The sequence below is a fragment of the Vanessa tameamea genome, chromosome 4 (genome assembly GCF_037043105.1).
Source record: "Vanessa tameamea isolate UH-Manoa-2023 chromosome 4, ilVanTame1 primary haplotype, whole genome shotgun sequence".
NCBI classification, from domain to species: domain Eukaryota; kingdom Metazoa; phylum Arthropoda; class Insecta; order Lepidoptera; family Nymphalidae; genus Vanessa; species Vanessa tameamea.
Window position 1 is genome coordinate 5955088 of NC_087312.1, and position 14227 is coordinate 5969314.

The following is a 14227-nucleotide window of genomic DNA, read 5'->3' on the forward strand; positions in this document are numbered from 1 at the left end:
TTTAGTTACGCACAGTATCTAGTCAGATACTGTGTGTAGCGAAATCCTTGGGGCATATTTTGAAAGAACAAATTTATCAATAAGAGCCCCTGTACTTTGAGTAGGTTTACCAGCATAAGTTCATTTTATAATTTTGCATAACTTATCGTGCGTCAACTTAACTTTACAATAACAAATTTTTTTTTCGCACGTTCGTCTATTCCAGGTCAGTGGCAGAATTTTTACGTATACAGGTTTCCTTAAGATGTTTTCCTTTAAGCCGAATTAATGAAATTATTTAACAATGTCGTCTACACCGATTGGACAACGGCGGCTATTGTTAAGAGAGACTAGACAACTGCGCGGCAAACTTTATTTCCTAATCCTCATATTCACCGGAGTGTATACACTCTAATTTTGAGCTTTTGTTGTGCTACTAAGATTGACAAACTCAATTAACTTTTTAGTAGCCTTACTAGAGGTTTAAAGCTCGGGATCAATCACAGCCTTACAAGCAAGTCAGAGTCAATAATATTATATAAAATAGATGGGCACATGAACACCCAGTGTTTCGGTTAGAACATTTGTAATACCGGAGTACGGGAATCCGGTTATACCAATGTTTTAACCACTGCCATCGTTCTGGTATATAATTTATATATTATATAATTATTTAGGATGTAATAATATAAACAAAATAACTTTTATTACTATTGTTAGAGAACGACTTAAGACTTTATAAGATTACTTTTTGAGCGGTAAAATGAAGAATGTGCGTTAGATGCGACAGATCATCTTGGATTGAAACTTTGGAAGTGAAAGTCAAAGCATTGATTTAAACAGATTTTTTGTTAATTCATTATTCGTCTGTATTAGGTAATAGTTAAATTTAAATAATTACCATACACAGCAATTAGTCATCATTACAAAAATAATAAAATATTAGTTTTAATAGAATGACATGAATACATCTTTGTAACAAATGTTATATCACAAGCATTTTTTGTCTTCATTTCAATTAGCTCGATAAAAGCAGACAGAGAAGAGCAACAATAATACCGCTCTGATAGTTTCAAATCAAATCAAATGTGTTTTATTCAAGTAAACTTTACAATAAAGTATTTTATAAATATTTCAACTCTACCACAGTTTCGGATAGCAGCCGCTAGCGAGAAGAAACGGCAAGAACCTCGCTTCAATCAAAACCAACACTATTGCGTTAAACAAATTTACAATTATGTTATTTTCAATGAATGTTAAATCAGTCCTATGATGGAATCCGAGCCTAAATCCAGGCGTTTTTTCCTAAAAGTATTATTTTAATGAATAATAACATTTATTGATTAATTTAATCTTAACTTTTTAATTAATAATTTGTTATTTATTTATTTATTTATTTATACTTTATTGCACCCAAACTTAAAACTAAAAATTACAATATTGAAACAAAAAGTTGCATGAGGTGCAACAGGCGGCCTTATCGCTCAGCAGCGATCTCTTCCAGGCAACCTTTGGGCAGAGGATCATAGTATTTACATATATGGGAAGGGTACACTAATTTAAGTCAAAATAAAATACATACATAATATAAAAATGTTAACACAATACACAGATAACAATAAATATATATAATATAAATATATACTATAATAAATATTTACATAAATAAATACATAAAATATATATATGAAAAAAAAAAAAAAAAAATAAATAAATAAATAAAAAGGAGATATAACAGAACAAAAAATTAACAACGACAACGACTGCTTAATGCGACAAGTAAAAGTCCTTAACCATACTTTTAAAAACGGCTAACGACTGTGCGCGTCTTATAGCTAAGGGTAATGAATTCCAAATTCGAGAAGCTACAACAGTGAAGGACTTAGAATAATAAGAAGAAGAGTGGGAAGGAATGGAGAGAATTAAATTTTCATTCGAGCGAAGAGCGCGCTTATGAGTCTCCCTGAGGAGAGTGAAACGCTCTTTAAGATAGAAGGGTGTCGCTGGATTAAAAAGAATAGAATAGAGAAGAGATAAAATGTGAGTATTCCTGCGAAGGCGAATGGGGAGCCACTTGAGTTTTTGGCGAAATTCGGAAACATGATCATATTTGCGTAAACCAAATATGAACCGTATACATAGATTTTGTAATCGCTCAAGTTTATTTAATTGCTCCTCACTTAAGTTAGTATAACAAGTGTCAGCATAGTCAAGAATCGGTAGAAGGAGAGATTGTGCTAGCGTAACTTTAGTTGGAATGGGTAGAAAGTTTTTCAATCTTCTCAGTGAGCCAATGGAAGAGAATATTTTTTTACTAACCTCATTTATTTGAGGTGCCCAAGAAAGGTGCCTATCAAAGATAACACCGAGATTTTTTGCTGTTTCACAGATTGGTATGCAGACGCCATCAAAAAGGACAGGTGGTAATTGTTTCCAGTCAATCCGTGAAATAAGTCTCGGGCTACCAATGATAATCACCTTTGATTAAATGGTAACTTGATTATAGGTTCCGGTATATCATTATATATGCGTAAACTATTGCCCAAAAACGTTCTCTGTACCGTATGCGAGCGGAAAGCGGGGGAAGTTTAAGCTTATTACTTATATTAATAGTATGTACATATATCAGCTTTTATGGAATGTTTTTGTATATTCTTCCGTAAAAACGTTATATCATCATAAAAATATTTTTATGATGATATAACGTTTGCACCCGTTAATATACCTAATTCTTTAAATTTTTCGCGTAATGATGTTCTAGTACTAATATGATGAATAGTTCGGAGAGCTCTTTTCTACAGAATAAATGCAGTTTCAATACCTGCGGCATTAACCCATAACAATACATAGGACATAAGACTATGGAAATTACTAAAATAAACTAACCTAACAGTACTTATGTCTGTGATTTTTCAAATTATATTGATTGCATATTAATAATAATAAATCTTTTATTTCAGACTATGTGTCCATTTTGTTTGTTACAATAAATAATACCAAAGAAAAAAAAATTGTTAATAATCACTGCTGCGCCATTCCGTTAGAGATTGCACAACAGTGCTGCAAGCAGTCAAGTCTGCTGGCGATCATGTTAAGTATGCTGTTAGTGCTGCCACTGACTTTACGCATTAGGGTTGCGCATCTTTTACGCATCCTAGCATAAAAACAATCGAGCCGATATTCCGCGAGCATTCCCGATGTACTACAGTGTCGCGGCAGCCCCATCAGCACCCTGAACGAATTGTTATATTGTATGATGAGCCCACAGGCTGCATGAGTAGAAAGAAGTACAGTATGATCTGAACAGAGTAGTTTTAGCATTTTTAGAGCTCGTTCAAACCTGCGGACTATCATATTAGCCATTACTGCCAGCGCCCTTCGTTCCCCTTCTATGTCATCATCGTCCCTGAGGTCAGAGGTCAATAGGTGTCCTAGGTAATTTAATTTCTGTACACTTCGTAGTACCGTTCCATTTAATTTAACTTCCGGAAAGTTAACTGCACTCTTACCTTTGGCCTCAAAGACCATGAGTTCACTTTTACTCGCATTGTATATATGTCATCACCATAACTTATATTGTTGACACTCAATCCATCTATAAACTCAAACTCGAACTCGAACTCAAATTCCTTTATTCAATATAGAAGCATTATACTTACTTATTGATAGTCAATTAAACACTACCTTCGGTTCGGAAAAGGAAACATGCTGACCTGAGAAGAACCAGCGAAAGAAACTCAGCGGGTCTTTTTTTTTGTCAATCTAATTAAATACATATATTACATATGTAATTGTAAGACAGGGAGGACACTCCTCCCTATCTTACCCCACATTCTAACCTATATATATGCTGCGACATTATTCTCGACCATCGTACGCGATTGATCTGATTTCCGTACCATTGCTTATAGGCATTAATGTGTTCTGATGGCAATTTAATTTCTTCTAGTTTTTTCCAAAGAATGTCATGCGAAACCAGGTCAAAAGCCTTAGACAGATCTAGGAAACATGCGTGGACAGTAGTCTCACGGCTAGTATGATATCTGACAGGTGACGTTTCCAGTTGACAACCCAGTTCGAAAGCCGAACTGATTATCATGAAGCTGAATGTAACTCTCCAGTTGTGAATTGAGCACTCTATCAAATACCTTTGAAATAACTGTTGCCAATGAGATAGGCCTATAATTACTTTTGTCTGAAATACCAGCCGTCTTATCTTTAACAACTGGTATCACTAATGTTTTTATCATATCTTCAGGCATATATAAGTGGCTTAGACATAAATTAAAGAGCATAGCTAGCAGCGTAGCTAAGTGGGGTCCTGCGTGTTGTAGATGCTCAATGCTCAGACTGTCGTGCTCAGGAGATTTCAACGACTTGATAATCAAGCTCACTTCCTTAGCAGTGCAGCTGATACCAACCTTATGACCAGGCTGAACATTAACCATAGATTGCGGGGGTCCCAGCGGTGATCTAACTGTAAAATAATTCCTAAAAAGATCAGATTTGTGTTAAGGACTAGATTATTTATGTCAAACCCACCAAGAATCTGTGATAGTGCACTACCCAAAGTTGTTTATCCTTTTGTTAAGTTCAAAAATAAGAGATGTATCAATTGTCAGTACTCGTTAATAACAACCTTCAAAATTCTTTCATTAAGGTAGGAGGAAATTAATTTTAATAAAGGGCCTTTAATTCCATTTTATTTAAGTTTTTCTAAAATAATATCCTGCCTAACGCAATCAAAAGCTTAAAAAGTTTGTTAAAGTCACAAAAAACTCCAATAGCATTTTTTGATCTCTGCAATGGATCGTAAATGTGCTCAATAAAGGATCCCATCTACCAGATACCTGCATCATTAGTAGAACGATCCTTAGGGAAAACGACCTGATTTTGTCAAATAATTTACCAAAAAGCATTACACTTACTCATTTATTGTCAAGAAAAAAAAACTACAACCAGCATGGACTGCGTAACTGAGAAAAACCCGGCGAAAGACAGGACTATTCTTATTTTTTCTAGTTTTTTTTTTTAAAGTTTCTTTTACGAGTGGCGATCGGTTCATTCCAAATCCAACTAATAATTTCCTAAATTATAATACTATCCTTATTACACAGAACAAAACAGGCGCTATTTTGTTCTGAGAGGGGCGCGGGATACGTAGTGATGGGGTTGGGGGAGTACGTGGTGGTCGGAACGTACTTCACCCGAACCGAAGCCTGGCTGAGTTCAAGATCTATCTCGGCTCGGTCAGAGCTGCGGTAGCCACGCAGTCGTCGAAACAGACTGTAGTTTTCGGCGATCTAAACGCGAAGTCGCGTGCCTGGGGCAACCCTGCCACAAATCCGCGAGGGTAGGCTGTACAAGTGTTAGCCCTACTCTCCAACCTGTCCTTCCTCAACAAGGGGCAGATTCACACCTGCATGCGCCAAGAGGGGGGTTCCGTGGCGAACGATACGACCACACGTATCGTTCGCCACCACTGTAGTAACTCGCAGAGTGCAGAACTGGAGAGTAGAGGAGGAGGTGGAGACTATCGGATCACCGTTATGTGAGATCTCCACCTCTCGCAGGCCAACGGAATCCCAGAGGGTGTCGACCACGCTGCTGAGGTGGTCTATTGGCCAGGTGGACCGAGAACTCGTCAAGGAGGCCGCCATTGTGCAGTGGTGGGGTTTTGCAGGAAGGAGAGAGGGCGCTAGCGCAGTAGAGCTAGTGAGTCGCATGCGCAGTTCCCTCAAGGAAGTCTGCGATGCGGCCATGCCTCGGACCCGGCGGAAGGTTCCGCGCCGGCATGTCTACTGGTGGACGCCCTAAATCGCCGACCTTCGGGCGACATGCTGCCGGGCGCGGAGGGCTTAAGTCCGCTGTCGAAGGCGCAACGACCTCGACGCGGAACTGGAGGAACTGTTGCTGGCCGCTTATCGTCAGCTGAAAAAAGATCTGCAGTTGGCGATAAGTAAGGCCAAGGAGAAAGCCAGGGAGGAGCTTCTGGCGGGCCTCAACCGAGACCCGTGGGGGTGCCCATGCCGTGGTGTGCGTGGAAAGTTCCGCAGCCGAAGCGCCCCGTCATAGAAACGCTCCCGCGCGTACTCCTTCTGCACCTGGTAGGGGAACTCTTCCTCCATCCAGGCGAGCACGTCCCTCCGCAGATGACCCCTCGCTCCGCGATCGAAGACGCACTGGCTCCACCTCTCATCACGGAGCAGGAGATGGAGATGGCCCTTGACCGCCTGAGGGCCAAGAACACGGCGCCAGGTCCAAACGTGGTTCCAGGGCGTATTTTGTGCAACGTTCTGGAATACCTAGGTGCAAGGCTTCGGGAGAAGTTCGACGAATGTCTATGCAGCAGGCAGTTTAGCAGCCTTGGAAGGAGGGGAAGTTGGTGCTGTTGCCGAAGGAAGGTCGGCTGATGGATGTCTCTTCGGTGTACAGGCCAATAGTGCTGCTGAACGAGACAGCTAAATTTTTCGAAAAGGTCGTCGCAGCCCCTCTTGTTCAACATCTTGAGGAGGTCGGTCCGGGTCTATGAGACGCCCAGTACGGGTTCAGCGCGGATCAACGGTTGACGCCCTCAACGCCCTAAAGACTCAGAGGACGGAAGCAGTGACCCGGGGGCAAATCGTCCTGGCGGTGTTACTCAACGTGGCGAACGCTTTTAACAGTTTCCCATTCGAGACGATCAGAGAGGCACTTCGACATCACGGAGTGCCGACCTATCTGAGGAGGCTGTTGGAGGGGTACCTCCAGGAACGGGAGGTCCTCTGGCTAGGGGTCAATGGGAAGCTAGTCCAACGTCGGGTAGGCTGCGGCGTTCCACAGGAGTCGATTCTCGGCCCAATCTTGTGGAACGTCGGTTTTGATTGGCTCTTGAGAGCTCCTGTCCTTCCCGGAATGGGTGTGCTCTGTTACGTTGATACCCTCATCACGGCGATAGAGACTTCGGGACGCAGCCCGATTGGCCGAAATCGGATCTGCTCTCCCTGTGGACCAGATGGAAATGCTGGGCCTGAGAGTCTCCATTTTGAAAACAGAGGCTCTCCTTTTCCACGGTCCGCGAAGAGGACCTCCTCGAGGGGCAAGTATCATGGCAGGACGGTAATCAAGGTACAGGTCCAGATGAAGTACCTGGGCCTGGTCCTGGGCGGACGATGGAGCTTCAGGCAACACTTCGCTCAACTCGGGCCGAAGCTCGTCAACGCTGCTGCCGCCCTGGGACGCCTCCTACCGAATGTGGGAGGGCCGGGATCGCTATTCCGGCGACTATATGCCGGTGTAGTGAGGTCGATGGCGCTGTATGGTGCCCCGATTTGGATAGACTCCTTCACCGCGGGCAATTAGGCCCTCTTGCGGAAGACGCAAGTGGTGTCGTTTACTGCGGCGACACTTCTCGCGGGTGAGCGGGAGGTTGACGCTGCTGCAGACCCGATCCGCCGAAGAAGACCGGAGAGGAGGAAACAACGCTACGCGCGCCTTCTCACCCCGCCTCAATAGGCGTCGCAGGGACTAGGGAGGGTCTCATTACCCCGAGAACCTCTAGGTGTTAGTGGCCCGCATAGGCGGGTCTCATGCCCTCAGGGCGTCACGGTAGCATGTGTTAGATTTTTTTATATAGAGACTCAATATATTATGTCAGGATATTTTAAAATAATTTCTATTTCTTTATTATTTTATTATATTTTAAGGTTATAAGACAATAAAAGATTATATATGAAACACAGATATTTATTTAGCCATTATAATAGCTGTAGTTAACGTAATATTGTATCAAAATCAAAATATACTTTATTCAAGTAGGCTTTTACAAGCACTTTTGAATCGTCATTTAACAAACTATTTAAAGTGAAGCTACCACGGGTTCGGAATGTAGATTCTACCGAGAAGAACCGGCAAGAAACTCAGTAGTTACTCATTTTCAATATCCAAAAATTAATTAATCTGACACATGCTTAAGAGATTCCGTGGCGCCCGCCGAAAGACGGAGAGGTTACCGCTGGTTTTTAGTGGGTATTCCAGTGTTCCGGGGCGCACTCGACGTCCAGGGCACCGGCGAGTCCCACATCCCCCCCCCCCACTTCCATCCGTAGGGAAAACGCGTAACTCGTTTTTCCAGCGAGAAAAAAAAGGCCCTATTTTGTTCTGAGACAAAAAAATATAACATTTTCAGTAGAAGAAATTTATTACTAAAACTTTGTATAAGGGTTAAGAAATAGATATTGAAAAATGTTGAATAGATCTCATATTAAGATGAATGAGGCAATTGATAATTATACTACCGACCTCTACCAATGAATTATATTTGTATAATTATATTAAAAGTATATGTAATAAAACATAGGTAATAAATTATGTATATATACTAGAAAGTGAAAACTGTATAAGTTAAAAATGTATAGGATTTTCTTCAAACACGATAAAAAAACTAAAAATGGTAATTTAAATATAATCAAAGGCCCCCGTTCTCAATTCTCATTAATTTATTGAAATAATACTGCTATTATAGTTTCTGACATTTACACTATTGCATCATCTTTTTAAAGTTCTTACCGTAATTGTGATGACACATCCAAAGTGTGTGAATCATCCAAGTAATGTTATTGCAATACAACCGAGGCAAGTTCCTACATAGGTATAATAAAACGTGCGATTTAGAATGTATAATTTTCAAGATCTTCGCTATGGCAACACAGAAACTTAATTTATTTTAAAATTCATACGATATCCAGTCAATCAAATCAAATCAAAAATCTTTATTCAATATAGAAGTGTTTACACTTGCTTATTGATTGTCAAAAATCTACCACCGGTTCGGAATTTAGCACCTCGGACCTGAGAAGAACCGGCGAAAGAAACTCAGCGGGATATTTTTTTTTTTTTTTTCATTTTGCATGTACAATAATTATTATATTTTTGTTATTTGAAACAGCCTGGAGGCGATCATTTCATTCCCAAGGTGTGCAGTCAACTAAAAAGTCATTAGTGTTGTAATATCCTTTAGCACACAAACGCTCTTTAACGATTCTTTTGAATTTTATAATTGAATAATTTTGAACGTTTTCTGGGATCCTGTTGTAAAAACGTATACATTGCCCCAAAAAAGAGTTACTAACCCTGTGTAATCGGGTACTTGGAGTAACAAGTTTATTCTTGTTCCTAGTGTTAATAGAATGTACGTCACAATTTCTGGGAAAATCGTTTATGTTTTTGCGTACATACATAACATTATCAAAAACAAATTGAGAAGCGACAGTCATTATTTTAATTTCTTTAAATTTATCTCTTAACGAATCTTTTGGGCCCAGGTTATAAATTGCACGAATAGCCCTCTTCTGCAGTACAAAAATAGTATTAATGTCAGCTGCATTACCCCAGAGTAGGATGCCATACGACATTATACTGTGGAAATAACTGAAGTACACAAGGCGAGCCGTATCCACATCAGTCAAAAGTCTAATTTTTTTTACCGCATAGGCTGCAGAGCTGAGTCTATTCGCCAACTTATTTATATGGGGGCCCCATTGGAGCTTAGAGTCTATTGTCATACCAAGGAACTCTGTTGATTCTAAAACATCTAATGCTTCCCCGTTTAAGCGTACACTCGTTTTGACACATCTTACATTGGGAGTAGTGAATTTAATACATTTAGTCTTTTTACTATTTAACATTAAATTATTAACACTAAACCAATTTACTATTTCAGAGAGAGTATTGTTCACATCGTCATATATTGAAAGACGTCTTTTTATTTTAAAAATTAAAGAAGTATCATCAGCAAACAATACTATCTCGAGTTTATCACCTAGGAGATGTGGCAGGTCATTTATATAAACAAGGAAGAGGAATGGTCCAAGAATTGATCCTTGAGGGACCCCCACAGTAACTGGAGACCCGGGAGATCTCTTTCCATTTACATCAACCCTCTGAATCCGATTGCTCAGATACGAAATCAGAAGACTGAGTGCAGTGTCCCTAATTCCATAATGACGTAGCTTCCTGACCAAAGTTTCGTGTTGCACGCAATCAAAGGCCTTAGATAAATCACAAAATATCCCTAAGGCATCCTGTGACTCCTCCCAGGCCCTGTAAATATTTTTAACGAGCTCAACACCAGCGTCAGTTGTCGAGCGACCCCTTGTAAATCCAAATTGTTTCTTGTGTAGCAACTTGTTATAGTCGAAAGTTATTTTTTGTCTGTATATTATTTATATATATACTAAAAAACTTTGTTAAATTGACAAACCTTCGAAAATAGACAATTTACGAAAACGTTATAAATAAATAAGGAAGTTAATAATTTATTACATTTTGTTAAAGTCAAATTCATATTTCGTCTATTTGTTAAATATACTAGTATACTAGTTATACTAGTGGTAGTGCAACTCTGCATACCTTCGGACTGCAGGCGAATGGGCCGGCACGCCCGGGGAAGAACCACTCTTTCACTAAATATAGGCGTAAAGTGGTAGCTAAGCTGCCGTGTTTCGTATGGTATACGAGATTCCTGAAGGCCTGATCCCTCTCCCCCTTAAAACATGATGGTTGTGCAGAATTTAGTTTCATTATCCCACGTGGGTATCATCAGCGATTGCGGTGAAGAATAGATCTGTTCTTGACTTCAATTTAGCATATGATCTGACGCAACTGGTCAGCTCGACAACGCGAATACCGGATGTGGAGGATCATGGACACATGTTTACTACCTGTACCTATTTTGTACGTGCTCAACCAGTCGGTCGGTTTCGGTATTAGCGCTATGGTACTTATAAAAGCACGCGTATATTAGCGGATGGTCATCGCAATCTACGCGCAGCCAAATAATCGATAGCCCTTCAAGGCTACCAAGGCGTCGAGAGCGAATTATTATGCCTGATATACTATTACGGATTATTATGACTGGATAGTTATGATGCCTGCTCCGCTTGCCCTAAACAGTGACGAGCGCAAAATTGACGCCCCCCCCCCCCAGAATTTGGAAGACTGCCTGGGCATCCCTAATGTTTCGAACCTCGTTCAGTTCTGCGGTTGCTTGGAAGGTAAAGCCAAATTGGTCTCAGCGAGGCAAAACGGTACTTCACGTCGGTCCATCGCCTAAAAATGTATAAGGCGCAAAGTCGGCCTCACACGGAATACATCTCACCTCTGGGCGGATACTCCCCAATACTAGGTTCTTCCATTTGACCGTATATAACGCGGAAAGGCTCGAATTATCAACGATCAAGCTCTTTCCGACTTGCTTGATCACTATACATCATCTACAGCATTTTTCACGGGGGTTGTCCTAGGAATTGTTTCGATTAATCCCGGCTGTTGAATTTTATCTTCGGATATCCCGTCAAAATTCCAAGTTTCCTCCATCTAGATGTCCAAAAACTACAACAGCGTGATTTTTAAGGCATTTTCTGCCTCGCACCACAGAATACGCCTTGGGAACCTTCAAGAAAAGAACGTACACATTTTTTAAAGCTCGCCTGCAAGCCCCCCGGTGTTGCAGATGTCCATGGGTGGTGATAGTTACTTTCCATCCTCGTTTGCTAGCTATATTAAAAAAAAAACATTTAAAAACATTGTTTCTCTACCTTGACTCCTCCTCCTACACGAATATGTAATTATAGCAGACAAGGAATAACAATTATTAAATTGGTTAAGTATGATGTATATGTATGCCGCCGCCGTCCTAAGAGAACCAGGCATTAGGAAACCTATAATTTTATCTAAAGGGGTATTTATTCAAATTTATATATCAGTACAACCAGTATAAATGTACACTTGGTATTTAATCAGAGAACAGTTGTAAATAATCATTGACCTCAACCCAATTGAATCCTCTTACATTTATTTTCAAGCGTTTATTTTTAAAAGTAAATTAGTAAAGACTTTAACACGCTTTTAAATAACAAGCTAAGCTCCTTAGATTAGTCTCCTCAGTAGGCCCTTGACTACAAACAACATTTCGTTATATATAACATTTTATTATCTTAAATAATTATTATATATAAGTATATAATATTTATATGTGTATGTATTAAGTATAAGTATTAGTGTGTAAATATTTGTATGTAAATTTATGACTGCACCGCCTACTCCGATGGTTTTAAAAAACTCTCTCAGATTGCCTGGTAGAGATGTCTAATTAGCCATAAGTCCGCCCATTGTACACACATAAAATAATTGGTTATATTTTTGTTTTGAGCATTATTACTACTTTTTTTTTTGTTTAATCTTAAGATATCTGTATTTTTGTTTGTGATGTACAATCGGGGGGAGTAGTTTGAGTTGACAGATTCCACATCATTTTTATGATAAAAATACATTTTCTTTAATCAATGTTTATTTTTTATATTATACTTAGCTATTTTTTTTACTACGCCTAGATAAAATTATTAAAAATAAGAATAGATGTATTCTTTTTAATAAAATAAACTTAACAAATATAATCTAATTTGTACTTTGTCAGTAGTCTTAACTCTTCGACGTCTCACGTACACTCAGAAATTTTGTAAACACTAACGTCACTATGCATGCCGTTAATTTAACATGGACTGACCTGTGCAATTTTAGCCTCTCATCTGAAGAATTGCGAAATGATAATGACCTTAATGGTGAGTGATTACCATATCTTCTTAAAAAAACAGATTCGTTCAATTATATCATTTTAAATAAATAAAAGTAACTAACAAATATCTTATTTCTGAATAATGGAGGATTTATAAAAAAACCTTTTACATTTATATTTAGGAAAAAGAGGCTTTTTTTCATATATTTTTTTCCTACCCCTTCACTTGATAATTATATATTTTAAATAATATTTATACTCATGATTTAAAATATATTTTCTAATATTACATTAATAAGGATACCCATTGCGCGAATTGAACCCATTACCCGGAGCACGTTGCGTGAATTGAAAATATAGAGAGTGCATTCTTCTTGGACGAAGTTTGAACAAATTCCTTAAATACATCAAAACTCGTAACTGTTATAAGTATATTGCTTATTTCAAACTTTAATAGGGTTAAATAACTGACATGATATACATTTTTTTCATTTATATTGAGAAAAGCAAATTGTGTTTGAAATGTTTTTTGATCCATTGAGCAATTGAGGCTATATAGTGGCGACTAAAATATCCCAAACCAAATGAGCCCAAGCCTTCTGTTAAAATGAAATATCCTGTAACTTTCAGAATAATCATAAGATTGAAGTGCCTTTTTTACACAAACTTATTTAAAACATAAGCTGTCTAATAGGATAAAATATAAAATCATTCAAATCATATTTTTGCATTTTCGCCTTTTTTGTAGGATTTGATAATAATCAATCAATTTTCCGTTAGGTCCGTTAAGGTCCAATAAATGGAGTTAAGAGTTGGCTCTGGTTTTAACGCAACTTATTCAACAAACATAAGCAATTATCGTCGTCTTGAACTCCTAGAATTCTGCATTAGCGTACCGGATCCATAAAAATAGCCAATCTTATGGACCCGTCTAATTTTATAATTAGAATGCTCTGAGATGCTCTGAGTTGCCTCTTATATTTGTAAAGTAATGGCTAGACCTACATATATCTGTAGCCATTACTCAATTGTTCTCCAAAATAATAAAGTCCATTATAAACTTCCAGCTCGTGCTATACCCATAGGAGCACCAGCCGATTTGTGACCGCCAGTACGATTTCCGTCGAGATTGCTCAGCCAGTGATCGTCTAATTTAGTCGAAGCATTGACGAGAGGAAAATAGTTAAGTTCCTTTTATCGGATATTGCACAAAGTGCTTCTTTCGAAGCTTCATTCTTATAGGCTTCCAGGGTAAAAAAAGAAACAAAAAAAAACAGATATGTATGATACAATCTTCAAAAGTCCAATCTTTTCAAATACTGTATATCTATAATTATATTATTTTCAAATATAAATTAGAATGAAATAAACAATAACTTTATTTTCTTTTTTATGCAGTATTAAACAGTGTTCTCTGTAAGTAATAATTGTCGCTTTGATAGTTTATTCTGGGCAGTAGATTAAAAAATATTAAAATTCATTTGCTAAAACAGCGTGAAACAGGATGTGGGGCGCGCAGCAAAATAAAATAAAAATGGTAAATATGTATATTCAAAGCTTCTTAATATTGTTTTCTACTATTCTTATTTAGTGGAAAATTAGTTGCTTTTTAATTTGTTTTATATTACGTAGATAGGTATTACATAATTTTTAATTTCCCACGTGCGGAAGTAAATATTTATTCAGAATTTTCTT